The 14,591-nt window shown below is 44.3% G+C and overlaps 1 protein-coding gene across 3 annotated transcripts in view; it reads right to left on the bottom strand.

Moving 5' to 3' along the window:
* Positions 1-14,591, bottom strand: part of GLCE (glucuronic acid epimerase) — a 58,863-nt gene that overhangs the window by 37,566 nt on the left and 6,706 nt on the right. For 2 of the 3 annotated variants that reach the window (XM_083713150.1, XM_083713151.1), the window contains exon 2: positions 1,040-1,114. The exons of the other annotated variant lie outside the window; for it this stretch is intronic. The gene's annotated coding sequence lies outside the window, so the exon portion shown is untranslated. The remainder of the gene's footprint in view (positions 1-1,039; positions 1,115-14,591) is intronic. 3 annotated transcript variants of the gene reach the window in all.

The following is a 14,591-nucleotide window of genomic DNA, read 5'->3' as shown; positions in this document are numbered from 1 at the left end:
TAAAATGCTCTGTTAAAAAATGATAATATTCCATTTTGAAAAGAAAAATAAACACATGGGAGATTTTAAACAGAAAATGACAAGGCTATCATATGGGACATTAGATTAAAGAGTTTCATTGTCAGTCTTAATTCCTGCTTCCAACCCCATCCTCCTATTAAGCTATAAACATGGAAGGGAATTGAACCGACATCTGAAACCACACTGCCTAGGTTCAGTGTTTTAATTATGCTTCCTAGACTCTTGTGGGGAAGGTTCCTCCACACCATTATAAGCAGTTCTCTCAAGTTAATCTCTGTGGTTAAAAAACTGCCAAAGACGACTAATTCTCTAGAAATGGTAATCACAGCTCATACGCTTTCAAGAATCTTCATGCTTTGTTATGTTTAATTTTGTTTAAATTTGGTGGTCTTTTAATACACATGGCCCTACGAAATTTTCAACTTTTAAAAGGGAACATTACCTTGCAATCCCATTGCTAGCCTTGCAGCAATTAAATTGAGATTTTGGACAGTTAACACTTACGAACCTGAACAAGTAGATTCACGTTTGGTTCAGGAAGGCTCTCAGGTCGCAAGAGGGAAATCAGTAATTGCATGTTGCAGCAATACCTGTAATTGCTGCTTACCTAGCCTAGACCGTCAATTTCACCAGTTAGCACGTGTTAAAGGGGGAGGTCCTTTTGCAAACCCTGCTTCTCTACCACCCTCCCTGCTGCAAATCTGCTTACTGAACAAACAAGGCGATTCTGAATTATATGCACAACAGACCCCCAACTCAACAGTATCATCATACTACTATAACTCCTTGTGGATTATCAGCCTGCCCTTCCTTCCACCACAAGCTCCTTCTCCACATGACCTAAGCAGCTGGAAAGTTTTATTAACACAAAATGAATATTAACTGTTTAAATGCCAAGCAGCAGGAGGGGCCATCCTATGTGATTTCAGAGCATCTCCAGTCCAGTCTGGCTGGGGGGGGGAGAGTTCAGACAAAAAACCGAGACGGCCAGAGGATGATTTGATTAAGACCATCTTACCTTAAGTCAAAAGGAGGCCTCTAAACACTAATGCATCTCTGAATCCAAGCTTTTAAGAAGGTTTCCAGTAACCATCTGGGGGAATAAAAATAAATAAAGATAGTTAAGATCCCCTGAATGTGTGTTTTGCTGTCTGCAACTCCTCCTCCTCGGCAGCAGCGGCAGCTCCCTTCTGCTCTCAAAGGCAGCCCCGCTGATATGTTTCAAGGCTTGACACGGGGAACTCAAAAAGGGATCAAGCGCATAAATGTCATTTCCTCAAGGCAGCTGCTTCAGCTGCAAAGGAGTTTAATCTGCTTGGCCTGCCGCAATCCTACCTAATTGAAGATTTAATCCCAGCAGCTGCCCGGTGGTGTCATAAAAGGCAGGGCTTTCATTAAACATTTTGGGAGACACTAGATTCAAATCCCCCAACCATATTTAAAGGATTCTTGCTTTAAATAAACAGTTACAGAGTTCCACTCAAAAGTCTACATTTTTTATTTTTTATTTTTTAAAAAAGGGTGGGTGGTGGGGAAGAGAGATTTAAAAACCAAAGAAAAAACTAACACAAGCCTGTCGGGCCAAGCTCTCTGTTCTTGGAACAAGTTAACCTCATCTCTTCTACTTCTGAGCACAGGAACAGATGGAGCCTGAAAAAGTTTGGTTTGCAGATCCCAAGTAAAGGAGAGGTCCTTCCTCTGCCCCTGCAATGGCCAAGATTTTCCATCATCTGCATATTTCTCAAGGCACAAGGGCAAAAAACTGAAGTGGGGCGTGCAAAGCAGAGAGGAAAAATTATGTGTCACAAAGTGGACTGCAAAAAGAGAATTCCATGCTCCAGTGTTGAAACGGCAGAAAAATGAAGGCAGCCCAATGATCTAAAGTAGTACAGAACTGGAAAACAAACTTTCAGTAATGTCATTTTGCACTTATTAACCTCATTCCAAAAACCTGTATGGGTGTGCGCACATTTTTCACAAAACCTCTTTTTTTAGCCTTTTTTCACCATCTTGCCCCACTCAAGGCGGCAAAATTGCTGCCATTTTCCAATATGCAAAATGCATTCTTCTCATCTTGCTGAAACATCCCTAAGGTAGTAATAGACTCACACAGACACACAAAAAGTGTAACACCCATAAAAAATTATGCCCAATACAGTCAAAGTCTATGTGCCATTTCTCTGCTTTAACCCTTTTGCTAGAGGCTCAATTTAATAAACAAAGGCAGCTTTAATAATTCAGATCTCACTTTAAAAAAAGATGCAAGGGGGCTGTCAGGATCTTCCTGCAACACAGTACATTTCTCCAGCCTCTCTGAGGCTTTGCATATATTTAAGTCTGTGTGTCTTGCTTTTGGAATGCTGATAACTTCAGTGTTCTTTTCTGCTCTTTAAAGGATTAAACGTAACCACGCAGGCATCTTTATTAGTGCATCAGGCACCATTAAATTGTTAAGTTTCCCTTCCAGGGCTGGAGAAAAGAAAAAGCTACAGCCATTAAAATAAAAATAAAAAAATCCTCACAACCAAGTGTTTGGTGGTTTGTTTTTTGTATTTTTTTACAGCATTTCTTATATAATTTGGAGCAAAGAAACAGAACCAAGGAGAAAGAGGCTTCAGCTGCTGTAAACACTGATATGTGGGTTTTTAATGATTACAGCCCAGCAGTATAACATCTTCCCCAAAGACACACAATTGTGATTGATGTTTTTTTCCCCCCAAAAAAGGTCCTCTTTCCATTGCTATAAAAAAGCATTCACCCAACATGCTCCCATTCTTTCAACCATCTTTAGCTTTCAGTGAAAAAGTCATCACTAGATAAGCACATCATCAATTGCTACCATCCCAAAAAAAGACACCTTAAGCCAAGATTACCTGAATTCCATAGATAATCTGTGGCCCTCCAGATAGTAATGGACTCCAACTTCCAGCATTGCTGACCACTAGTCTGTTTGGCCGGGAATGGTAGGAGTCTAAAAACCTCTGGAGAGCCACAGATATTCCCCACCTGAAGGCTCCCCCCACCTTTTTCGTGGGGGGGGGGGGGGAGCTCAGTCCTAGAGTGCCTGCATTGCATGCAAAATGATCCCTGGCATCTCCAGGTAGGGAAATGCGAGAGAACCTTGTCTGAAACCCTGGAGAGTTGCTGCCAGCCAGAGTTGACAATACTGAGCTAGATGACTCCAATCAACTAGAATCAAAACCTTTAGGCTCCCTCTGCCTTCAAGCAAACAATGCTTCATGTGCCCTTGGACAGTTTCCATTAACGGCTGGGTGGCAGACTGGGAAAGGAAAGAGGACAATTTTCCCATGTTCAGCTTGATTCTGCCTATTCTATTTCTCCCTGAAAATGAGGGGAAAGGCAGCATTTCGGGTCTAATCCAATTTAGGATTTGCTTTGTCGGAAGATACGCACACACAGACCAGAAAAAACACAATTCGCTTTGTGAAGCTCAAGCCATCAGAAGCAAAGAGTGTCTCAGTCTGCTGGTCCAGTCCCCAGCGTTTTTCTGTTAGAAGGAAGAAACTTTGCAAGAGAGAGGGAAAGCCTTTTATCTACAAGGCAAGGGACAGGACATGGAAAAACTCTGCCCATAATCCGCCAGGAACATCTCCTGCACACGTCCCGTCCGTTTAAAAGGCCCTGCAAAGGACCCAAGTTCCCAATAAATTGTGCAGCTAAAGATTAAGATCTACTTATCAGATCACAGCATCATAGATAAAGCCAGGAGGTTACTGGTTTTAGCTTACTTTGAAATACATTGGTTTTATTTTATTTTATTACACGGGCAACGATATGTTTCTTTTTAACTAGAGAGTTCAGTTTCAAGCAGTCTGTATGGACAGAATCCAATTAAATCTTCTAAGTAGAAGGTAGCTTTCACACCCATGAAAAATATATCAAAGGGAGAAGCAGAGTTCATAATTGCTTGGATATTCATCCAGCAAAGATGGCTTCTCTACCAAGAAGAACATTCATTTTCCTTGATCTTGTAAGCCCTGGTTTCATTTATGCCTCGGCTAGGCTCTTTATATTCTCATGTTAACAATGGGAGACTCGGGGCGAAATCTGAAGATAAATTCCATCTGGATCCCCAGTGCCCAAAGTAGGTAGCTCCTACGCATTGTTGGGAGAGTTAATACGATATGTTTCCACTGTTACAATACTCAGCTCTGGTTGACCAGCTGTAAGGCAGGGGTCAGAAACTCATAAGAGTAGACAAGACTTGTGGAAAGACAAGCTAAGCAGGCTTGGGTGGATTTGGACATAGGATAATAGAATGCTAGAGTTCGAAGGGTCACAAAGGGTCATCTAGACCAACCCCCTGCGATGCAGGAATCACAGACATGTGATAGGAAAAACTACTCCCCAATTTGCTTGCCCAGGTTGGTACTAGTCACTGCTTATCCTTGAGCCAGATCGAATCCAGCAAACTTTTATTTATTTTAATATTTTAAAGCCATGCTTTCATATAAAACATCACAAGGCGGCATATAACCTGAAAACACAGTGTTATAATAAGACGTTAAAGTATCAGCTGGTTTTCAAAGAATGTTTTATTTCCGTACATTAATATTTCACCTTTCATCCATCATGGAACCCAATTTGGTACAGAGCAGGGGTGGAGAACCTCTGGACCCCCAGTTGCTGCCAGCCAGACTACAACTCCCATCAGGCTTAGCAAGCACAGTTAATGGTCAGGGATGATGGGAGTTGTAGTCCAGCAACATCTGGAGGTCCAAAATGTCCCCAGCACCAGGGTAGAAACCACAATAATTAAAAGACATTTTGTCTGAGTGCCTGAAATCAGCTGGAGTTGAAATGGAGGTCGTGCCTGTTACTGGTGTGAATGCCACGTTTCACAAGGCTTTTAAGAGAAGAGTTCACCGCATATATCACACTTAAGCGAGGCATTCCAAGATGTGTTAGAAATGGCTTTAAAAGCTGCACATACATCATTCTCAGAAACAGCTGACACTTTCCAGAAATCCAGCTCCTTTACTTTCTCGGAGGAGACATTCTCCAGCAACCTTCTTTCCCCACAATCCAGAAACGTAGTTTTAAAAACAAATCACGGGTCGGTATTTATTTTAAGTCAGAAACTGAAGTGCCCCAAAGCCTCAACTAGTTTTCCCCACTTGCAACTTCATGCTGCAATTGACTCTCAACTTCGTACAGCCTATGAGATTTCAGAAACTATAAACAAGCTGACTTTTCGAACACTTTAGCTGTTAGTGAAATCATGAATTAATTAGCACCCTTCCAACCGTAAGAACCCAAAAAGCACTTTAAATTTTAATACAGTACAGCAAAATGCAACTGGAGTTGTTTTTCCCCCGCCTGTATTTCCCATCTAACCTAAAACCACTCCATTTGGAAGAGAAATGTCAAAGATCTTTAAAAGGGGGCCCAATCGGCAGGAGGAAGGGATCTTTTGAAAGTCAAAGGAGACAGGATAGAAGTGCCAAAAAACAAAAATTTATCTCTCTTTCATAATGCTAAAACTCAGGGCTATCCAATGATGCTGAACACTCTGCACAGTTAAACTCAGGAACTCTCTCCCAGAGTAGGCAGTCACAGACACCAACCTGGATGACTTTAGAAGGAGAGACAAATTCAGGGTCTAGATGGCTATTACTGACTACTGGCCACTATGGCTATGTCCAGCCTCCAAGTTGGAGCCATTATGCCTCTACATGCCAGTTGCCACTGCCCTCTGATCCTTCCTGTAGGTTTCCCATTGTTGGCATTTGGTGGGCAGTGTCAGAAACTCAGATATGGTGCCAAATGGCAGCTTAAATCTAGGTTATGGTTGCCATAATGGAATGTCTATTCGCCAGGGGGCTTGGGCCAGATGATTCCAATGCTACAATTCTATGGTCTCAACTACATTGCTTGACTGTAGCTTGCTCTTACAAGTCCGAGTATGCAAGGAGAAGAAACATATACAAGGGAAGTGGAATTAACTATGAACTAAGGAAGAGGTTTTTGAACTGTGGTTGCCAACCTGGTGCCCAGAAATCTCCACGTATTCGCAACTGGACCAGCACCAGAAACAAAATGTGCCTGGTTAATTTCTAACACCGTGGTGGGCTACTGTAAGAACAGGACTGGATGGACTGCTGGTCTGATCCAGCACACTCATCTTATGTTCTTAGCGGAGAGTCATCCCTTAATGGTTGAATCATATCAACCCCAAGGAGTTGTAATTATTGTTCCTCTTGAGCAGGGATCAGCAAACTTTTTCAGCAGGGGGCCCATTGTCCCTCAGACCTTGTGGGAGGCCGGACTATATTTTGGGGAAGGAATGAACGAATTCCTATGCCCCCAAAATAACCCAGAGATGCATTTTAAATAAAAGCACACATTCCACTCATGTAAAAACACGCTGATTCCCGGACCGTCCGCAGGCCGGATTTAGAAGGCAATTGGGCTGCATCCGGCCCCTGGGCCTTAATTTGCCTAGCCATGCTCTTGAACAATTCATGAAATGGCCAATGAGTTTTCAGGGAGCATTAATTCTGCTTGGATTCCAGGCTAAGACACAAGGAGAAACCTACAGAATTGTTTAAATGACATCCCGCTCCCCTTTTAGCTCTTATAGGAACACAGAAGATGTCTTACAGGAAAGTTTAAATGGATGCAACTAATACCAAGGCTCTGAAAAAAGGACAACCAAAAGACCCATTCCTGTGCCCTGGAGTGGTGTTTCCCATTTTACCACTAGAAGTGGAACAAAAAGTGCTGCCACCCACCTACTCCTGCCATTGCTGTGAGCCCTTGCTGCACCCACCAATGAAGAAGCAGCACTGCCATCAGAACACATTTTGGGTAAATTGCACAGATTTGGGTTACACCTTGCCCCAAATGAACATGAACATGCCCAAAATGGGTGGCACTTCTTCACAATTGGTGGAGGCGGCAGGGCACCCATGGCTGGTCAGGCTCTCACTGTGCCCCCCACTGATCTTCAAAGTAAAACATTACGTGAATAAGGGCCGCACACAACAATATGGGAGGAAGCAGGTGCTCCAAGTTTCCTTGTCCTAATGCTTTTAATAGAACCCAGAAACGAACAGGAAGCCATTGCAAATGATACAGATATGGAATGCAATGGTCTATGAAGCAACTAGATTTTGCACCAGCTATAGTTTCTAGTGTGGGTCCAAAATTTGCTTCCCCATTTCTCAGGGCCATTGCACACACACACACCCTCGTTGCCAACCAAAGAGCCATTAAAAAAAAAGCTAGCAAAGGGTCCAGCAGAAACCGGTACACTCCACCTGTCCAAGGCTGTCTCATTCTCAGAATTGGGCCTGAACCCAGATTGGAAAGGCTCCAGAATTGTAACAGGGCAGTATAGCACAGCAGAGTTATCTGGTTGTTGAAGCAATCAACTGAAATACAACCTGCTTTAAATTAGTACGCGTGAGCTAACACTCAGTAATGACGTTAGCCATGAAAATGCATCTAGGCTATTTCTAGGAAGTAAAATGTAGAATCTACCAAGCTCCGTGCCAGCATGCAAGGGCACACAATGGATTATTTAGAATATTTATATCCTGCCATTCCCACAGAAAATTCATCAAAAAACAAATGTAGTAAGAATGCACCATAAAAAGCACTAACAAAAAACCCCCACAACTTCCTTCCTAGGACTAGAGTCTTACTTTTTAAAATGGAAACTTGGGGTCTCAGTTAAGACTTAAAGAATGCACTTTTTTTTGTAATTCAAAGTGTAACACAATTAAGAAGAACTGGAGGAGCTAATACCTTCCTAACTTCTTAAAAGCTAGCAGAGGCTAAAGGCCAGCCATTAATGTCTTCTAGAACAGAGGAGGTGGGGGCGGGGGGGGGGGAGAGTTTACATCTGCAGCCCAGGATTATGCATTCAAATAAGCCATAAAGCCCATCTCCAGAATTTCCTGCAAAACCCTGTACAAATACTCGTGGCTCAGATCTAATACAATCCTATGCCACCTACCTTTCCAGATTAGAATTCCTCCAAGGCATCTTACGTATGAAAATAAAGAGGCCGCCAACAGAGTTAAAGAGGGTGTGTGTTTGTGTGCACACTCCCAACAAATTCTGTACAACGTAGTCGATAAAAGCACGTGGAGAAAGATCCTCACAGCTGACGAACACTGCCTACTTAAAACCCAACCAAAACAGCTTCCCCCAAAGTTGGAAGACTCGGCACATATAAAAGGAAGTCCTTCTTCATGCAGCGCATAGCTGAACTATGGAACTCCCTCCCACAGGACGCAGTGATGGCTACCAACCTAAATGGGCTTTTAAAAAGGATTGGACAAATTCATAGAGGAGATGGCTATTGATGGCTACTAGGCATGATGGCTATGCTCTGCCTCCACAGCTGGGAAGCAGTAATGCGTCTAAATACCAGCTGCTGGAAACCACACAAGGGGAGAGTTGTTCTTGTGCTTGGGTGCTGCTTTCTCATAATGGGCACCTGGTGGGCAACTGTGAGAATGGGATAATAAATAATAATAATAATAATAATAATAATAATAATAATAATAATTTATTTATTTATTTATATCCCACCCTCCCCAGCCGAAGCCAGGCTCAGAGAGGCTAACAACAATAAAAGTAACACAACATTCTAAAATCAATTCATTTTAAAATCAATTCAAAATTCATGGCAACCATTGAGCTAGAGTTCTGTGAGGATTACCGAAGGAGGGGGTCAGACTGTGCCTTGGCCAAAGGCCTGGTGGAACAGCTCTGTCTTGCAGGTCCTGCGGAAAGATGTCAGGTCTCGCAGGGCCCTAGTCTCTTGTGACAGAGCGTTCCACCAGATCGGGACCACAGCCGAGAAAGCCCTAGCTCTGGTTGAGGCCAACCTAACCTCCCTGTGGCCCGGGACCGCCAAGATGTTTTTGTTTGAAGACCGTAAAGTCCTCCGTGGGACATACCAGGAGAGGCGGTCCCGTAGGTACAAGGGTCCTAGGCCGTATAGGGCTTTAAAGGTTAAAACCAGCACCTTAAACCTGATCCTGTACTCCCCCAGGAGCCAGTGCAGTCTCATTGCGGCATTCTGCACCTGCTGGAGTTTCTGGGTCAGTCTCAAGGGGAGGATGGTGGACTAGGTGGCTCATTTTGGATTTGAGCAGAAGAGCACCCTTCTCTCCTGCGGTTTCTAGCAACTGCTATTCAGAAGCATGGCTGCCTCCAACTGTGGAGGCAGAGGATAGCGATTGTCACTAGTAGCCATTGATAGCCCTCTTCCTCCATGAAGCAGATGCCTCAGCCCCCTGGTACAGCCACAAGAACCAAGAGCTCTTGAATAAAATGTAGAACTCTGCACTGAGCCCTCAATATAAGGTTTTGAGCAGAGAACCGAAAAGTCTCTTTACTCCAGAGTCTGGGGAAAGAAAACGAATGGAAACATACCCAATCACTTCCGAGAATTAATCACTTAAGCAGTGCATCCATTAAACAGGATATGTGTCCAGGTTCACACACAACAGACAGAAGCAGGAGGTGTGTAAGCCAGTCAGATGCCAGGCTGCTGTCTAGTTTAAATACCAAGCCTGACAAGGCATCAGCTGATCTCCAAGCTGAGCAAATCTCATTGCCATCTGAAAAAGTGGAGGAGGGGGGGGAGAGAGTCCTGAGCACTCCCAAAATATGAGAGCATCCAACATTCCTTGTTCTGCTGAGCTGGAACAGATAAAAGGATTTGCTTTGAGAAGCCTAATTCCAGAGTAAAACAGCGAGCTTCGTGGCCTAGAAAACCCTGCATTTTTAATGAGTCCTCTGCCTCAAATGGAAGGGGGGGACACCACTCCTCTAAACATAGCCCAGAAGGAGGAGGTTTCAGGGCAGGGTGAGAGAATGAAATTGCCTGCTGAAAATTCAGCGAGAAAGCCTCCCAAAATCGGAGGCAGAGGGTTGTGGTGGAAGTAGCTGGTAGCTGCCATCCCAGCAGGCTGCCTTCGATGGGAAGGGTGAGAAGCAGGGCTGACCTCCATCTGTGCCCCTGAAAGGCCCGCTCAATCATGCTGGACTTCTTGCCACTGAACTGTTTCCATTCCTGCTGATTATAAGAACCATTTAGCTTTTAAGGACGGATACCAGAGTTTGCTTTTCTTCCCCTCTTCCCTCCCTGTCCCTCTCACCTTGTATGCCGTGTCTTTTAGACTGTCTGTTAAGCCGGTGCGTAGAGACTGTATTGTTTTCACAAACTATGCATGTAAATCATACCAGGAGCCACTCTTCTGGCTGAAGAATGGGATACAGAGGCTCTAAATAATAAAAAATACTGACTTGTTCAGAGGCTTTTGGAGGTTAAGGCTGCAATCCTACGCACCAGGTGTGGGGGACCTGTGGTTCTACAGGTGTTGTTGGACTACCAGCTCCCATCATCCCTAGCCATTGGCCATGTTTGCTGTGGTTGATGCTGTGTACAGTGGGGGCCTGCTTCCGAGTAAACAGGCGTAAGATGGCTCATGATAGATAGCTCAATCAGAGCATGAGACTCTTAATCTCCAGGTCGTGGGTTTGAGCCCCACGTTGGGCAAAAGATTCCTGCACTGCAGGGGGTGGGGCTAGATGACCCTCGTGGTCCCTTCCAACTCTACAAGAATGATTCTGTGATTCTAAGACTTCAGTGCCAAGCTCCTCAGTGTTGCCAGCGCTTGCAATCACAACAGGACAATGTTGGAAAGCCAGTGTGGCGTACAGTGGTACCTCGGGTTAAGTACTTAATTCATTCTGGAGGTCTGTTCTTAACCTGAAACTGTTCTTAACCTGAAGCACCACTTTAGCTAATGGAACCTCCTGCTGCCGCTGCACCACCGCTGCACAATTTCTGTTCTCATCCTGAAGCAAAGTTCTTAACCCGAGGTAATATTTCTGGGTTAGCGGAGTCTGTAACCTGAAGCGTATGTAACCCGAGGTACCACTGTACAGGTTAGAGTGATGGACTAGGACCTGGGAGACCAGGGTTCAAACCCCTACTCAGCCACGAGGCTCACTTTGTGACCTTGGGCCAGTCACTGCCTCTGTGTTGTTATGGGGTGCATGGGTGTGGAAAACAGGTATGCCACTTTGCACCCCTAAGAGGAATAGGTGGGCTTTAAATGCAGCAAATAAAAAAATAAATGCTTGGGTAGCGCAGGTGGAAACTGAGCGACAGGAAAGCACCCATTTCCCATTTAAGCAGCACTGCTGTTGTGCTGATCGCTAATGAAGTTGCCATTTTCAAACAAACACACACACACACATTACCCCCCCCCCCTTACAAAGGAATATTGATAAAATAATCATGACTTAAAAAATAGCTGACCTACTTTACACAGCCACCCAGGACTCAAGATGCGCTGGCATCCACCATCGTGCATTAATCATTGCACCAACAGGACATGCCCCCCCCCCCCCGTGGCAGGCTGGGAGTTCGCTCCTCCTCACTTGCTAAGGCAGCTTCACAAACCCAACTAAAGCCCGGAGCCAGCTGTCCGAGCCCGTCGCAGACATGTTACTATTTAATTCATAAAAAGCTGCAGCAGCATCTGTGTTGGAATGGAGCTTAGCGCTTCTTTTGAGTACCAGCCAGGGAGCTTCTCGGGTTTGTCGTAGCTAGAGGGGCAAGAACACAGTGAAGAATTCCCAGGATACTAAAGAAGAGGTTGCTGCAGATTAGGAGTCTGAATCTTACCTGTTAGAAATACTAATAATTAATATTAATAATAATGAGGTGGCAACTCCAGGCATATAGAAGTCAGAAACACACGCTTGGGGCCTGCTGCAGATTGCCCATCTGGTTAGGCATCCGGTTCTCACCGGCATGAGAATTTGAGCACAAGAACACACTCCCCTATAGTGGTTTCCAACAACTGCTATTCAGAAGTATGGCTGTGGGCAGAGCATAGCCATCATAGCTAGTCACCAGTGATAGCCTTTCTCTTCCTATGAATTTGTCTACTCCTCTTTCAAAGCCATCCAAGTTGGTGGCCATCACTGTCTCCTGTGAAAGTGAGTTCCATAGTTTAACTATGTGCTGCATGAATTTTGTCTGCCTTGGATCTTCCGGCATACAATTTCGTAAGATATCAAATAGGTTTAGCATTATGAATTTTGTCCAAGTGTGAAGGTGTCCCAAACATCTACAATTAAAAATCAGGGCTTGGGCAAGTGTGACAGCAGGACATGCCACCATCAAGGCTGGCCCAAAGAAATTTCCACAAGTCACCCAGCCTCAATGAAAGGCTCCACTAACAAGGCAGCTCTTTCTAACAGTCACCACTTGGTTGCACGGAGATGAAGAGAAATTGCAAGAGCTGACTAATGCATGATCTTTGCTTGCTTCAAATCCAGAGCCCAAGGCCACATCTGTGGATTCTGCAGGTGCAACAGCACCTTTGAAGTCTCTTTTTGATGTCCAAGAAGCCTCTAAGCTCGCCCTACTCGTTCTCTCCCCCTAGCCCTCTTGGTCTTGAGATGGGGAGGTAGTTACATTATTATCCCGTGAACTGTATGTGGGAATGAAGGAGATTGCTGGAAGAGTGATGCTTTTTACCACTTCTTTCAAAGGCTCTGAGAATACTTACATGGAAGAAAGCAGATTCGTAAAGTGTTCAGTCTGGCCAAGATTCACATTCATTATGACAAATCTACACAGAATCACCTATCCTTAACCAGGCGAGTTGGTGTCCCTTAATATCTGTGGCAGGGAAAGAGGGCAGGTTCAGCCCTTGATTACAAATCAGAGACAGTTAACCTGAGGAACAGTAAGAGCTGTTCAACAGTGGAGCCAACTCCCTCGGGAGGCTGTGGACTCTCCTTCACTGGAGGTGTTCAAGCAGAGGTTGGATGGCCATCTCTCTTGGATGCTTTAATCAAGATTCCTGCATTGAAGGGGGTTGAACTAGATGACCCTTGGGGTCCCTCCCAACTCTACAATTCCATGAAGCCTAGTGGTTTCGCTTCTCTGTTGGCAAGAGAGCGGAAAACGCAGAGGTAAGAAAATGGTTCTCGCATTTTATTCTCCTTGCATGTTGTTTGGAAAAGCATCCTCATCTGAGAAGGTAACATAAAGAGGAGATTTATGCCTTAAAAAGGAGAAAAGCTTCTTACAATTCAAAGACAATGCTGGGCAGAGAGCAGGAGGAGATTAGTCCCATAGATTGAGATGTGGAGGATGGATAACACAGACTTCCGGATAGGACTAAACAGAAAGGAGAAAGGGGAAGTGGGAAAGGGAAGCATTAAGGCATTATAACCAAGAAGCTATTTGCTAAAGCTGTTTTGGGGAGTTTGGTTAGGTGCCAAAAACTGTCTTTGTTTAGAAGGATTGGAACTTCCAGAAGGCTGAGGAAGAGGGCTTATCAACATTGTCCACCGCACCAGCACTGTCCCCTTCTGTTGCTGGTTCATCTCCTCTACAGGAGAGGAGAGGAGAGGAAGCCACTGGAAGCCATCTAACCTGTAGAGAGGGCACTTCCCCTTAGAACCTCCAGAGAGCTTAAAAGCTCTTTCTGCACCCAACACAAAACAGCTCTTAAGGTTTCCCAATTTGCACAATTTCAACCAGATGGCCTTCTACCGTGCAAGGTTGCAATCGAACAAGTTAAATGTGCATAAATTGTGATCGCACTGTATATCCAATTTATTTGGTTTCCCTGTATTCCCCCCCCCCCCAGCTCCTCACATACATAATCCTTGCAATCATTAATATATGTATTATCTCCATCCAAAAGGATTGCGGAAGGCTATCTTTAGCACAGATTCTTAGGCATGCTTACTGCACTAAAGGAAAATCCACCAGAAAAGTAATCACTTATTATTTTTGCTACTTGGCTTAGTTTGTAATTCCATTCTCTGCACAGATTTTCGTTTGACCTTATTATTCCTGCAGAAATAACTGACTACAAAAAGAAGAGTTACTGCAGAACTGGTTGACACAACTTGAGACCGCCAACCGAACACAGCCCTCTAGCAGCAAAACACACCTGGTACCTTGAACAACAACATCTGCTTGGTCACAGCTTCTCTTAACTGGCTACTGGACAAAACTGAAGCTAGCAAACAGATTCCTCTGTGAGTTTATCAATCTAAAGCAGGGTTGTAATTTTTTCTTGATTTATTGTTTTATCTTTTGTAAACCGCTTTGAGGATTGTTGTTGTTTTTTTTTTACAACCAAGGCAACGGTCCAGCATCATGGTCTCACAGTGGCGGACCAGCTGCCTGTAGGAAACCAACAAGCAGGATTCAAGCACAAGAGCAGTCCAGTAATTAGCCACTATAACAAGGCAGAACTCCCAGATACAAGGTAGTACACTCCTGCACAATGGATGCTAGGGACTAGGGCTGGGTATCGTCCCAAATTGTGATATCGGTTTCATTATTTTTTACCTGGCAATACATTGCGAATCATGGGGGAGGGTGTGTGCATGCACGTGCGGTGCAAAAATCACAATGTGGGGAAAACTGTGAAGCCAGCCAATGCCTCTACATTGTTCCATCCTTATTTCAGACATGGAAATATATCAGTATATCGTGATATTTAGCTGGTGGCATATCAAGCTGTTGAAAACCAGGTATCACC

This window comes from Podarcis gaigeae (assembly GCF_964106915.1).
Source record: "Podarcis gaigeae genome assembly, chromosome: 14".
NCBI lineage: Eukaryota > Metazoa > Chordata > Lepidosauria > Squamata > Lacertidae > Podarcis > Podarcis gaigeae.
Note: the sequence above shows the minus strand (reverse complement) of the source record. Positions and strands in the feature narration are given on the sequence as shown.